At 43.0% G+C, this 14,546-nt stretch overlaps 1 protein-coding gene across 1 annotated transcript in view; it reads right to left on the reverse strand.

The window, feature by feature from the left end:
- Positions 1–14,546, reverse strand: part of LOC124789239 (proton channel OtopLc-like) — a 259,793-nt gene that overhangs the window by 227,056 nt on the left and 18,191 nt on the right. The gene's annotated exons all lie outside the window — the stretch shown is intronic.

Below are 14,546 nucleotides of genomic sequence, written 5' to 3' on the forward strand. Positions count from 1 at the left end.
TATTGTGACGAGCCAGTTGCTCGGCCACCATTGACCAGACGTTTTCAATTGGTGAGAGATTTGGAGAATGTGCTGGCCAGGGCAGCAGTCGAACATTTTCTGTATCCAGAAAGGCCCGTACAGGACCTGCAACATGCGGTCGTGCATTATCCTGCTGGAACGTTGGGTTTCGCAGGGATCGAATGAAGGGTAGAGCCACGGGTCGTAACACATCTGGAATGTAACGTCCACTGTTCAAAATGGTTCAAATGGCTCTGAGCGCTATGGGACTTAACTTCTGAGGTCATCAGTCCTCTAGAACTTAGAACTACTTAAACCTAACCTAAGGACATCACACACATCCATGCCCGAGGCAGGATTCGAACCTGCGCCGTAGCGCTCGCGCGGTCCCAGACTGTAGCGCTTAGAACCGCTTGGCCACCCCGGCCGGCTCCACTGTTCAAAGTGCCGTCAACGCGAACAAGAGGTGACCGAGACGTGTAACCAGTGGCACCCCATTCCATCACGCCGGGTGATACACCAATATGGCGATGACGAATACATACTTGCAATGTGCATTCTCCGCGATGTCGCCAAACACGCATGCGACCATCATGATGCTGTAAACAGAACCTGGATTCATACGAGAAAATGACGTTTCGCCAACGTGCAGCCAGGTTCGTCGTTGAGTACACCATCGCAGGCGCTCCTGTCTGTGACGCAGCGGCAAGGGTAACCGCAGCCACGGTCTCCGAGCTGATAGTCCGTGCTGCTCCAAACGTCCTCGAACTGTTCGTGCAGATGGTGGTTGTCTTGCAAACGTCCCCATCTGTTGACTCAGGGATCGAGACGTGGCTGCACGATCCGTTACAGCCATGCGGATAAGATGCCTGTCATCTCGACTTCTAGTGATACGAGGCCGTTGGGATCCAGCACGGCGTTCCGTATTACCCTCCTGAACCCACCGATTCCATATTCTAGCAGTCATTGGATCTCGACCAACGCGAGCAGCAATGTCGTGATACGATAAACCGCAAACGAGATAGGGTACAATCCGACATTTATCAAAGTCGGAAACGTGATGGTACGCGTTTCTCCTCCTTATACGAGGCATCACAACAACGTTTCACCAGGCAACAACGGTCAACTGCTGTTTGTGTATGAGAAGTCGGTTGGCAACTTTCCTCATGTCAGCACGCTGTAGGAGTCGCCACCGGCGCTAACCTTTTGTGAATGCTCTGAAAAGCTAATCATTTGCATATCACAGCATCTTCTTCCTGTCGGTTGAATTTCGCGTCTGTAGCACGTCATCTTCGTGGTGCAGCAATTTTAATGACCAGTAGGATATATAGGGAAAAAGGTAAATGATGTTCAAAATAACGAAATTTTATAATATGTGTATATTTAGAAGACAAACTTTGTATATTCGAAGCTGGTTCATCCTTAGGACATTTGTGTTTGTAATATACAAAAGACGTGGGCAAGTCCCTCCGCAACGGAAGTGGTTCGGCGCGATGTAAAAGGTGGTTTTGGCGGTCGAACTGGGCGGCTCCTTGGTGGGAACGATACGCGGTTAGTGTCTAGCCGTTGTACGGAACACATCGACGGTACCGAGGGAGGCAATCGGAAGCTGCTTTGCAAGGAATTTTGCCTCGGATACGGTTTGGCTGTTGCATGGTACTCTCGGCAATAAGGAATGGCTCTAACACGTTAAAAGTCTGTCGCCAAGAAGAAATTGTACAGAGCGTTCAAACATCAAGAGCCGTGAGTACAGTTAGCCGCCACGTCGCTTGCCGCCACGTCGCTTGCCACCACTACTTCGCCACTGCTCAACCAACTTCATGTATACAGATACAGAATGTGTCAGAGCATGGACCAGTTAATCTGTGTGAGTGATTTTAATAATAATCCAAGTGCTATAAACCTATGTTTAGAGCCCTAACTTTTATCATGATCATGAACCTATGCAGGATCCCCTCCTAAGTGTTCGCAAAACCGAGTTCAGAATGGCTCTGAGCACTATGGGACTTAACTTCTAAGGTCATCAGTCCCCTAGAACTACTTAAACCTAACTAACCTAAGGACATCAGGCAGGATTCGAACCTGCGACAGCGGCGGTCGCGCGGTTCCAGACTGTAGCGCCTAGAACCGCTCGGCCACCCCGGCCGGCTTATGTGTATGCGTGTAGGATTTTGCATCAGTTTTCTCTTTTATATATTATCACTTAAATACCATTATATTCGTTCTTCTTTTTCACACCGTATCATCTTATGTATACCCATTCAGGCACTCTTCTCAACAATGCCATCTCCGCAGTTTTTAACTTTTCAGTTCATTCTTTATGAGCTTTCAATGTTCAAATTCAAAAGGAAATTGTTGTAACGCCATTACATGATATGATTCAAGTGAACTGTATTTTTCTACATGCTGATTTTTGCATGGAAATACTGAATATTTATGATCTATCACAGAAGTTCTCATTTGGAGTTATAAGGAAAGTCATAACACAAACATCAACGTGCCACAAGCATTTCTGTTGTTTTCTGTCTGGTACCTATCTGACCTACGTGACTTAACATACGAGGGCTGTTCTGAAAGTAAGGTCCGGTCGGTCGCGAAATGAAAGCCACAGGGAAAACCAAAGTTTTGTATTCGCAACAGTTAGCCACACCTTCCAGCTACCTCTATAAAGAGTCGCCTCTCCAACTTAAAACATTTGTCGTGGCGTTGTACAAACTTTCCAGTACCCTCGTCAAAGAAAGCAGCCACCTCTCCTTTCCACCAATTCTCTACGCTGGTCTGCCATTTGTTGCTTTTGCCAAAATGTTGTCTTCGTAGCCAGCGGTTCAGTTGAGCAGAAAAGAACAACGGACGGAGCCAATAAGGGACTGTGTTGTGGGTGATCAAACACTTATCATCGAAAATGTTGCAGGAGCGTCTTCATTGCCCCTGCAGAATGCGGCTGAAAATTGTCTTGAAGAAAGAAGCGCATGACTTACGTTATGTGGGATGTGTAGCTTCAAGGGGAAATCTCTCACCAGATCCACATACTTGGCTCGAGACATTGTTGTTTTAGGCCTTTCTACGTGATCACTTTGCGCTCTGAACTGAAAAGAGCGACGTGAAGCGATCGACAGTCGCATTAAAGACACTGCGCAACACACCTGTGCACAGTTCCATCGGATTTTCACACAGGTTTCACAGAGTAACTGAACAAATTCACTAATATCAGTAAGACAGAAAGAAAATATTGTAATTTATTAGGTGTTGAGACATCCTACGTACGAGATTCTTTATGACTGATTTAAAGTTTATGAAGCATCATTTGACAGGATCGACGATGAAGCAGTCCATTAGTCGTCTAAGCAAATACGCTCCTTCAAGGTGTTAATAAGATTAGAATATTATTGCGTAATCTATTTCAAATTCGGGCAACACAGAGCGCTTATGTGAAATAACTGTGAAATGGTTGTCGTCACAAGATACTCTACAATGCGGTATCAAAGTCTGTTGAACGAAAAGTAACATTTAAATTCCAAAGAAGAAGTCTGTTTCTTCTAACAAAGATAAGATGATCAGATAAATGTGAGATTTAACGTACGATCACTTTTATAGCTACATAGAGAGGAACGTATACTCCGGCGAAAATGGTAAGCGTTACACCACGCAAACCTTGACCGACTGCTATCGACATGACAGAGTACTTACATGCCTCTGCGATACGTCAGTTACCATTTCATCTTTATGGTAATTTATTTTCAGCAGAGGAAAAAAACAATTCCTACACATATGCAATAGTGTGAGTACATATTGGCTATTGAGGATGATTTAACGTTGCCAGAACGTCTCAATCGGAGATCGCAACACAGTATGTCCAGCGGACTTGCAAGTTCAGCTTATCGCCGTCTTTCAGACTTTTAGATAGGTCCAGCCATTGGCATAACGGGCATGGGAGCACCAAACGGACAAATCGCTGACAGTTGAATGTAGTCCAATGAGAGCAGAACGCACACTCTGAAAATTATTTCGAGCAGTTAGTTCATGAGCCCACGCGAATAGTAAACGGTTGTGGAAACACACTTGACCTCTTAATAACAAATAATCCTGAGTTAATAACGAGCATCAAAACTACTTCAGGGATTAGTGAACACAGGGCTGTCGTAGCGAGATCGAATATTGTAATCCACAAATGTTGTTGTTGTTGTTGTTGTCTTCAGTCCTGAGACTGGTTTGATGCAGCTCTCCATGCTACTCTATCCTGTGCAAGCTTCTTCATCTCCCAGTACCTACTGCAACCTACATCCTTCTGAATCTGCTTAGTGTATTCATCTCTTGGTCTCCACAAATACTCGAAAAATATACCTTTTCAAAAAAGCAGATAAAAATTCACTTGACGCCTTCCTGAGAGACAATCTCCTCTCATTCCAAATTAATAATATAATTATAGACCAGATGTGGCTTAAATTCAGAGAAATAGTATCGGCAGCAATTGAGAGATTTGTACCAAATAAACTAACAAACGACGGAGCTGATCCTCATTGGTACACAAAGCAGGTTAGAACACTATTGCAGAAACAACGAAACAAATTTAAACAGACGCAAAATCCTCAAGATTGGCGATCTTTTACAGAAGCTCGAAATTTAGCGCGGGCTTCAAATCGAGATGCTTACAACAGTTTTGACAACGAAACTTGGTCTCGAAACCTGGCAGAAAATCAAAAGAGATTCTGGTCGTATGTGAAGCATGTTAGCGGCAAGAAACAATCAAAGCCTTCTGTGCGTGATAGCAATGGAGGTACTATCGAAGACAGTGCTGCCAAAGCAGAGTTATTAAACACAGCCTTCCGAAATGCCTTCACAAAAGAAGACGAAGTAAATATTCCAGAATTCGAATTGAGAGCAGCTGCCAACACGAGTAATGTAAAAGTAAATATCCTCGGAGTAGTGAAGCGACTTAAATCACTTAATAAAAGCAAGTCTTGTGGTCCAGACTGTATACCAACTAGGTTCCTTTCGGATTATGCTGATGCATTAGCTCCATACTTAACAATCATATACAACCCTTCGCTCGACGAAAGATTCGCACCCAAAGACTGGAAACGTGCACAGGTCACACGAATATTCAAGAAAGGTAGTAGGAGTAATCCACTAAATTACAGGCCCCTATCGTTAACGTCAATATGCAGCAGGATTTTGGAACATATATTGTGTCCCAACATGATGAATTACCCCGAAGAAAACGGTCTATTGACACACAGTCGACATCGGCTTAGAAAACATCGTTCCTGTGAAACACAACTAGCTATTTATTCACATGAAGTGTTGAGTGCTATTGACAAGGGATTTCAGATCTATTACGTATTCCTGGATTTCCGGAAGGCTTTTGACACTGTACTACACAAGCGGCTCGTAGTGAAATTGCGTGCTTATGGAATATCGTCTCAGTTATATGACTGGATTTGTGATTTCCTGTCAAAGAGGTTACAGTTCGTAGTAATTGACAGAAAGTAATCGAGTAAAACAGAAGTGAAACTTCCTGGCAGATTAAAACTGTGTGCCGGACCGAGACTCGAACTCGGGACCTTTGCCTTTCGCGGGCAAGTGCTCTACCAACTGAGCTACCCAAGCACGACTCACGCCCCGTTCTCGCAGCTTTATTTCCGCCAGTACCTCGTCTCCTACCTTCCAAACTGTACAGAAGTTTACACGATAAATCAGTCTAATCTAAAAGCCGTAAATGCAACAAAATACCTAGGTATTACAATCACGAACAACTTAAATTGGAAGGAACACACAGAAAATGTTGTGGGGAATGCTAACCAAAGGCAGATTTTTATTGGCAGGACACTTTGAAAATGTAACAGACCTACTAAGGAGACTGCCTACACTACGCTTGTCCGTCCTCTTTTAGAATACTGGCGCGCGGTGTGGGATCCTTACCAGATAGGACTGACGGAGTACATCGAAAAAGTTCAAAGAAAGGCAGCACGTTTTGTATTATCGCGAACTATGGGAGAGAGTGTCACAGAAATGATACAGGATTCGGGCAGGAAAGCATTAAAAGAAAGGTGTTTTTCGTTGCGACGGAATCTTCCACGACATTCCAATTACCAATTTTCTCCTCTGAATGCGAAAATATTTTGTTGACACCGACCCACGTAGGGAGTAACGATTACCAATATAAAATAAGGGAAATCAGAGCTCGTACGGAAAGATATAGGTGTTCATTATTTCCGCGCGCTATACGAGATTGGAATAGTAGAGAATTGCGAAGGTGGTTCGATGAACACTCTGCCAGGCACTTAATGTGATTTGCAGCGTATCCTTGTAGTTGTAGATTGGTGACGAGATGTACTCAGGACAACACTGCAGCAAGATGAGAAGGCACGGATCCTTCCAGAAGAACCTACATCACGAGAAGGTGATATGACTGGCTGTGACGAACAGACGGATGGCAACGGGCAGAAGTTAAAGGTACAGTGTCACACGGAAACGTCGACAACAAATTACTGGAAGCTGTGCTAAGGTCTCGAGTTGCCATGCGTCGTTTATAGCTGACAACAAAGTACAGAGATTTGCATGGTGTACAGCCGGAGTCAGCCGAGACGTGGAATCGCATTCTGCGATGTCCAGCAATCAGTCTCGCTTCAGCCCTTTCGCACAGTTAAATCGACGCCGTAGACGACCTGGTGAAACACCACAGGTAGTAGCTACTCTCGAGAAACATATACTACTCCGACTCCGAGAATCATAGTATGGGGAGCTAATGTATATGACAAGTGTACTGGTTTGGTAATTGCTTAAGGGAGGCTCATTTCTCGCCAGTAGGCTGCAAAAATGATAAACACTGTTGTCATACCCTTCACGACCAGGGTACCAAAGTACATGTTCTAGCAGTATAATGCAAGTTCGCACCACAAACGTCTTGCGAAATGCAAGCATTTACGGGCCTGTCCGGTCCCCTGATTTCTCACCCATCGAGCATGTGTGACAACCGATGGGAAGACTTATACCTTTACATCGGCTCCTGCTGTCAGCAATAAATAACAGAGAATGTGTTCCAGGCATGACAAGGAATTGCTCAAGATGACATTCAGAGACTGTTTGCAATCATTTCGTAATCAGTACAAGAATGTAATAGTGCCTATGAGGTGGTGGAGGTGGAGGTGGTGGTGGTGGTGCCGGGGGGGGGGGGGGAGGGGGAGTTTACAACTCAGAGTAATGTAGATGACGAGTGGGCTACGAATGGAATTTAATACTTGTTATGAAATGAACACCTCCCTCCTTAGCCGTCGTCGTCAACGCACACCTCTCCGGTGGTACTCGACACAATGAAGTCGGTTCGAATCCCGGTGGTGGAAACTTTTCACTGACAGTATTTGGCCAGGAAGGGGAGGAGACTTAATGGTGTAAAGATCCTGATCATTAGTGTTTACGCCATTCTCCTGGATTCTGGATTCTCCTGGATTTAATTAAAAAAATTAAGAGCGTGTTGGTGGTGATCGGACCGTCGTATGGGGACATTTTCTTGGCGGCCCTCTTGGTGTTGTTCGAGAGGAGTAGGCTACACTTCGTAACAGGTCGGAGGAAGACAACGGCGAACCATCTGCACTGGGATCTTGTCAACAACGGCGACACAGGATTCCTGCACCACCTCCCCAATAGTCATTCGCTGAGTATGGCACCATTTTGACTTTTGTTGTAGTTAACATCTCCACAAAGACGGATAAATATCGGACTTGTGCTTCATGGGGCAACGCTTCCCATCCGCAAGTCAACAACGATTGCAGAGGTAATGTACGAGCATTTGTTCAGCTTCGGAAAGCAAAAATAGCCGTGAAGTAATGCTTTTATCTTTAAACTCTTCCATTTGGTCCGTGTTTGCACGGAAAAACAGTAATGTCAGAAAATTGAGTCCGCCTTGATGCAAAACACTTTGTTATTCGTTTATTTCTTTATTCTCCCAAACTAGTTCCGGCGACAAATATAACCATCATCAGTGGCTTTTTTAAAAATCTAAAACTTGCAGAAAATAGCATGGCTATACAAACACATTAGCACATTACTACATTACTTACTATTCGTTTTTTTGAAATATAGCTTTCTATGGATACTTTCATACTACCTTATTTATTGTATGTTACAGCATGTTTTAAGCAATTATTGTCGCTGTTTGCGACATATTTTCTATGCGCTTTTTTTCTGTTGCCATTTTTTACTTAGCGAACATCATGTCATCTGCAACCATGTGGGCGACTGTTAGTTAACAAATACTAAAAAGTGAACTTTGTATGTCAGCAGTATATACTTGGGGTTATGGTAGTGTTGTAGAAACCAGTTATTTGTTGTGTACTGAGCTGTTACTTACCTATTCGTGTACTCACGTTCGTTGGATTGTAAAAAATGGTTCAAATGGCTCTGAGCACTATGGGACTCAACAGCTGAGGTCATTAGTCCCCTAGAACTTAGAACTACTTAAACCTAACTAACCTAAGGACATCACAAACATCCATGCCCGAGGCAGGATTCGAACCTGCGACCGTAGCGGTCTTGCGGTTCCAGACTGCAGCGCCTTTAACCGCACGGCCACTTCGGCCGGCATTGGATTGTACGTAGCTGCTTTTATACACAGAAAAACAAAACTTTCGCATTTTGTTTCTGATCCAGAATATTACGCCATCTTGCTGTTCGCGTATGTCGCGAGAGATGTATCGCATGTGGCGAGAAAGGCTATGAAAAACTGTAGCGCCAATTACGACGACTTCTGTTCATTATTTATGTCTCCGTGTGTGATGGGGAAGTGGTTCTTCTGCGTGTGTGTGCTTTCTGCTCTGTGTCCTTGGCCAGTTCTCTCAGAGCGGTAAATAGTGTGTTGAGTTTTTGTTTATTACATTTTTCCCTTCGACTATAGCCTTTTATACGTAGTAATTTTCTTCTATTGTTAGTTGTCGGTATAGACTGTTGCTGTTTCTCAGAATGTGTAGATCGTTTTAGATATTAGTGGGGTTATGGTTTTTGTTCATTAGATGTTCTGCAAAAGCTGAATGTGTGCTGTCACTCTTCAGAGCTCTCATGTGCTCTGTGTACCTCGTTTGGAAGTTTCTGCATGTTTGTCCTATGTATTGGGCCTGGCAGGAGTTGCAAGTGAGTTGATATATTCCGCCACGGGAACTAAATATAATCAAACAAATTGCTGTTGGAAACGACTACAAAACAGACATCATAAACTCAACAAAAAGGTAAAACGGAAACATGCAGTACATACAGACAACACAGCAGACCACCCCACTTCAGAGAAAAGGGAGAGATGGTACACACTAAGATACAATGACAAAATATCACATAGAATAGGAAACATCTTGAAAAAGCAAGGGATCCTAATAACATTCAGAACAAACAATACAGCTCAGAAAAGACGAAGACCAGTTAGAAAAACCTCAGACAAATTCAGCAACGCCGGAATATAACAACTCACTTGCAACTCCTGTCAGGCCCAATACATAGGAGAATGATGTGATGTGTATAAAATAGTTTACTTGTTGTCTGGAGTATTGCACTAAGCTCTCAGCAACTGTAGTTAGAAATTTCCAACTGGCGCGCAGAGAGCACCAAGCACTGTGTTCCCAAGCAATTGGCACTACGAGGAAAGATATTTTCATTTCAGGATCAGTTTGCTACGAAAATTATCAACGCACAGTGACCATTTCATGAAAAGCATTATTAGGCAGATCATTAACGCACGAGGACCACTTTGTTTAACTAAAGAAACTAACAGCAAAGTTCAGAACTTAATCAGTTTGTACATTTTTAGTAACATTGTAAAACAGGGTGAAGTTCATGTTGTATTCTCGCAGGCAGATATATTTGGTTTCTCTCGCAGTTGGAAATACACACAGTCACAGAAAGCTAAACAGCAGCAAAGTTACAACCACGGCAGTACGAGTTCAAAATCCAACAAAAAATTAATTTAAAGGAAACTTTCGGTATTAGGCTCAGGATCTCTCACGTACAAAACGAAGAGAGAAGAACAAGTTTTAATTAAACACAGCCAGGGTATCAATGGCCCTAGTTTAAGTTATCCGTCCATTGTGATCTGTTACAGTGTCCTGAGCAAAGAATGAGGAAAGTGAACGTTCACACCTGAGGGAAAAGATTAGGAAAATGTAGAATTTTAAATGAGGCAGACCTTTCGGGTCAAGGAGTGGTACAGCTACGGAAGGAAAAAGCATAAGTTTTAGAATTATAAATTAATAAAAGGAAGACAAGTAGTAATCAGGAGTGAATAGGCCCTGACTAAAGAAAAACATTCGTCGTCACCGGATTTCCTCGTACTACTTTCGAACAATATTAAACGGTTGTACAATCCGGAATAAGGCCACGCGTAGAACAGACAGCCGGCCGGGATAGCCGAGCGGTTCTAGACGCTACAGTCTGGATCCGCGCGACCGCTACGGTCACAGGTTCGAATCCTGCCTCGGGGATGGATGTGTGTGACGTCCTTGGGTTAGTTAGCTTTAAGTAGTTCTAAGTTCTAGGGGACTGATGACCTTAGAAGTTAAGTCCCATAGTGCTCAGAGCCATTTGAACCATTTTTTTGAAGAACAGACAGGCGGGGAGTAGTGATCAAATAGCCTCATGGTTAAGGCGGGTGGTCGCGATAAACAGGAAACACGGATTCAAGGTCGGTGTTGCACGGAATCTTCTCAAGCATGACGTAGTCATTACGCTGGCTGGGAGTTTACCATTTTGAAAGTTATTTCAGTGACATTTCATTTCACTCCTGCTTCACTGATTTCATGTTCATTGCATCCATTGATTTCAAGCGAGTGAAATTATTTCAGCTGAAAATAAGGGCAATCAGAAGCAAAAATGGCAACTCTGTGAACTGCTCTCCGTGCATTCGTCCCGTTAAATGTTTCACTATCATTCGGTAGTATGCGTTCCACGGCAGATTATCAGGGAAGCAAGGGGAATCAAGGGGAATCGGCTACACGTTATTGTTGTGTATCTGTTTTACAGTGGGAAAGGGAAGCCTGTCAATGGTTTCGAGGATTCGTATAGTTATAGCTTACACTTGTTAAGTTATTCTGTGTTCAAGTTTCACTGCCAGTGCTCCGCTCAGTATTGGGGCATTGAATTAGTGCGCGCCTGCAGATGCAAAGCGGGTTGCTGTCGCTCCTTCCCAGACAATTCGTGTCAATGAGTTGGACACAAGTATTGACGTTTTCCGCGTAACATATGGTGCCGACAATGAAAACCTGTAATGTGAGTTATAAACTTTCAGAGATGCACTAGCCACTGATATGAGACTCTTTTCTATAGGTTCTCGTGGTTTTTGCACTGTCGTCTGCGAAATCAGGGAAATATGCTGGAAAACGGAACAGCGCACACATTCTTTTTTTTTCATATTGTTACTTCTTACTAAGGCATTAATTAAAATAGCCACAAATTTAAGTATTTCCCTCCGAAAGAAGTTGGTAGTAAAAAGGTTAATTCACAATAAACATCCGCACTTTCGACAATAGTAACTATTGGCCTCCTCAGGAAAGCACTGGTGGTAGAAGCGCAGGGTGTTTAAAAAATAATATACGTATTTAGAACATATATATTTATTAAACTTTAAGACATACGAATATGAAACTTTACACACATATTTACGAACCTCTGAAGTTCAGATTACAGATGTTCCATCAGTGACACGAACAATATCAGATCGATATTCTAACTCCTCCCATATTCGGGCAAGCATGTCCTTCGTCACTGATGTTACGGCATTACGGATTCGGTTCTTCAACTCTTCCAGGTTCTGTCGGAGTGCTGGTACATAAACGTAGTCTTTAACGAAACCCTACAGGAAGAAGTCAGGGAGTGTCAAATCCGGTGACCGTGGAGCCCAGCTGAGACATGTTAAGTCGCCCAGCTCCTTGACGACCAATCCAACGGTTCGGTACAGTTTCATTCAGATATTACCGCAGTTGGCGATTCCAGTGACGGGGTGCCCCGTCTTGTTGAAAAATGAAGTTGTTTTCGTGCAGCCTCGGAAACAACCAGTTTTGTAACGTGTTTCCATAAAAGAAGAATGAACTCTAAAGAAAGGTTGAGATATCACACGAAAGACACTGACTGGGCAAATCTTGTACATGCTCAACGGCTCCATGTGGGTTCTGTAGGCCCCAAATTCGAACATAGTGTTTGTTTACCTGACCGCTGACATGTAAATTCGCTTCATAACTGAAGACGATGATGCGTTGTGCAAAAGTGTTACCATTGTCAATAGCATCAAGAATCTCGTTACAAAGTACCACACGTTTGCGTTTGTCATCAGGACGCAGAGCTTGTAACAGCTGTAACTTATACGGCTTCATAACCAACCGACGTCTCAAAACACGCCAAATTGTTGTTGTAGGCAGCTGCAACTCCCGACTGGCAAGACGAATTGATTTTAAAGGACTGCGTCGACAAGCAGTTTGAATTCGTGCAACATTTTCCTCAGGAGCACGAGTTCGCCCAGGAATCTTTCCTTCCCATACACATGCTGTATCTAGAAACTGTCGATACCGAGAACGTTCCACCCATTCGGAGGACCGGTTTGGTACCTCAACCTGAAACATCTTTGCACTGTAATCACGGAATTGCGCTTCGCAAACTCGAGAACACAAAATAATTTCTACTACAGAGTAGCCATTTTAAACATGTGACGGTTACCAAGCAGAACAGAAGACAACTGACATCTAGCGGCTATTAATATAAACTAGACTATGTATTTGTTTCTCCAATAGCCGAGCCGAGGGGCAGCGATCGATACTTTGGAAAATAATACGTATATTCTTTTTGAAACACCCTATATAACGGAATCACACAGATGTCTGAGTGTCGTCTACCAGTGTACTACACCATGTAGTGTGGTTTCTTTATTTCTTCAACAGTCGGTTGCTTTCCTGGCGAAGGTAATGGCGCTAATTGTTAAAATCACGTATGTTTACAGTGATCACTTTGTACAACAAATTCGCCGTGAGAGATTCTGTGGTTGCATAAATACTAACTTCCTAAGTATCGAAGTTAAGAAGGTATAGGAGTGGGAGTGAAAGATCTGGAACGAAGTTGTCTTTAACAATAATATTTTACTACAAAAATACAGCGACCAGCCACTTTTTTTAATGCGTTTTATTTATGCCAATATGCATTTCGGTGGAGAACTTGTAAGTTATGGGATATGTCTGTTACTTGATGTTCTTCTTCTGCTATATGTTAGGCAAATAACCCATTAATTACAAGTACTCGACCTAGCCAACAAAGGAAAAAGAATGAACCTCCTAGAAGAAATTGATATTTATTCACATAAACATGCATCCCCTTCTGACATAATTAACGAGCAAACAGAGTTACCAAACCGAATATTTTTGAAAAACTTCCACACACTACTTATCAAACCACTTACTAAGCACAATCAAGAAATAACAATCTAATATAAACCCAACAAATGCATGTAATAATGTACAACATAAAAATCTTAGTTCTATCTTTGTTATTTGTAAATGTATGAATTACTGCTTTGTATAAATGTGTTATGTTAGTTAATTTCTTCAATACTGCCTAAGTAACCAAAAAAAAGCTTTGCATACATAGTGTTGTGGACTGGCAAGACAGCCAATCCACTGTGACGGGTAGCCGAAAGGCACGCGTTTAAGCTCACGCAGGCTGGCGTAAGGTCTGGAACAGTTAAAGGAATTGAGTCTAGCAAATAAAGTACGTAGCTGTTGGAATACTTAACTTTAATCCATAATTGGTGAACATCGGTCTGACGGTACATGCATCACAAGATAAATAGCAAATGATAATGGCGCCTTGCTAGGTCGTAGCAAATGACGTAGCTGAAAGCTATGCTAACTATCGTCTCGGGAAATCAGAGCGCAATTTGTCAGTGAACCATCGCTAGCAAAGTCGGCTGTACAACTGGGGCGAGTGCTAGGACGTCTCTCTAGACCTGCTGTGTGGCGGCGCTCGGTCTGCAATCACTGATAGTGGCGACACGCGGGTCCGACGTATACTACCGGACCGCGGCCGATTTAAAGGCTACCACCTAGCAAGTGTGGTGTCTGGCGGTGACACCACACATAGTACTTAGAATACTTCTATCACCCAAGTCAATGTTTAGTAAACAGTACCTTAGCTAGAACCTCAAAACTTTCGTAAAATATAACTCTGTTCGTAGATTAAACTGCTTGTATGTAAACAAAACTGTCATTCGACAACATGGCGGATAACGCAGTGCGCCTGTGTAAAATACGTGACAAAAAGTGTTTGTGCTGTTACAAAAAAGGAGAAAGGCCAAGAAAAAGACAAAGAGTGGAGAATGTAAGTAGAATGAACAACTGATAGTGCGTAGCTTTAAACTCGAGAAATTGAAGTAAATGATTGGAATCGTTGCTTTTGCACAGGCCAGCTGCAGCATCCAAACTGCTGTCGATATTGTACCACTGTAGAAACTGAAGATACATGTAATTTGCCAGCTGAAGATGGGTGCAAACCCGAAACGCATTAAAAAAATGTTGCTTGTCGCTGTATTT

The sequence above is a fragment of the Schistocerca piceifrons genome, chromosome 3, assembly GCF_021461385.2.
Source record: "Schistocerca piceifrons isolate TAMUIC-IGC-003096 chromosome 3, iqSchPice1.1, whole genome shotgun sequence".
Lineage (NCBI taxonomy): Eukaryota > Metazoa > Arthropoda > Insecta > Orthoptera > Acrididae > Schistocerca > Schistocerca piceifrons.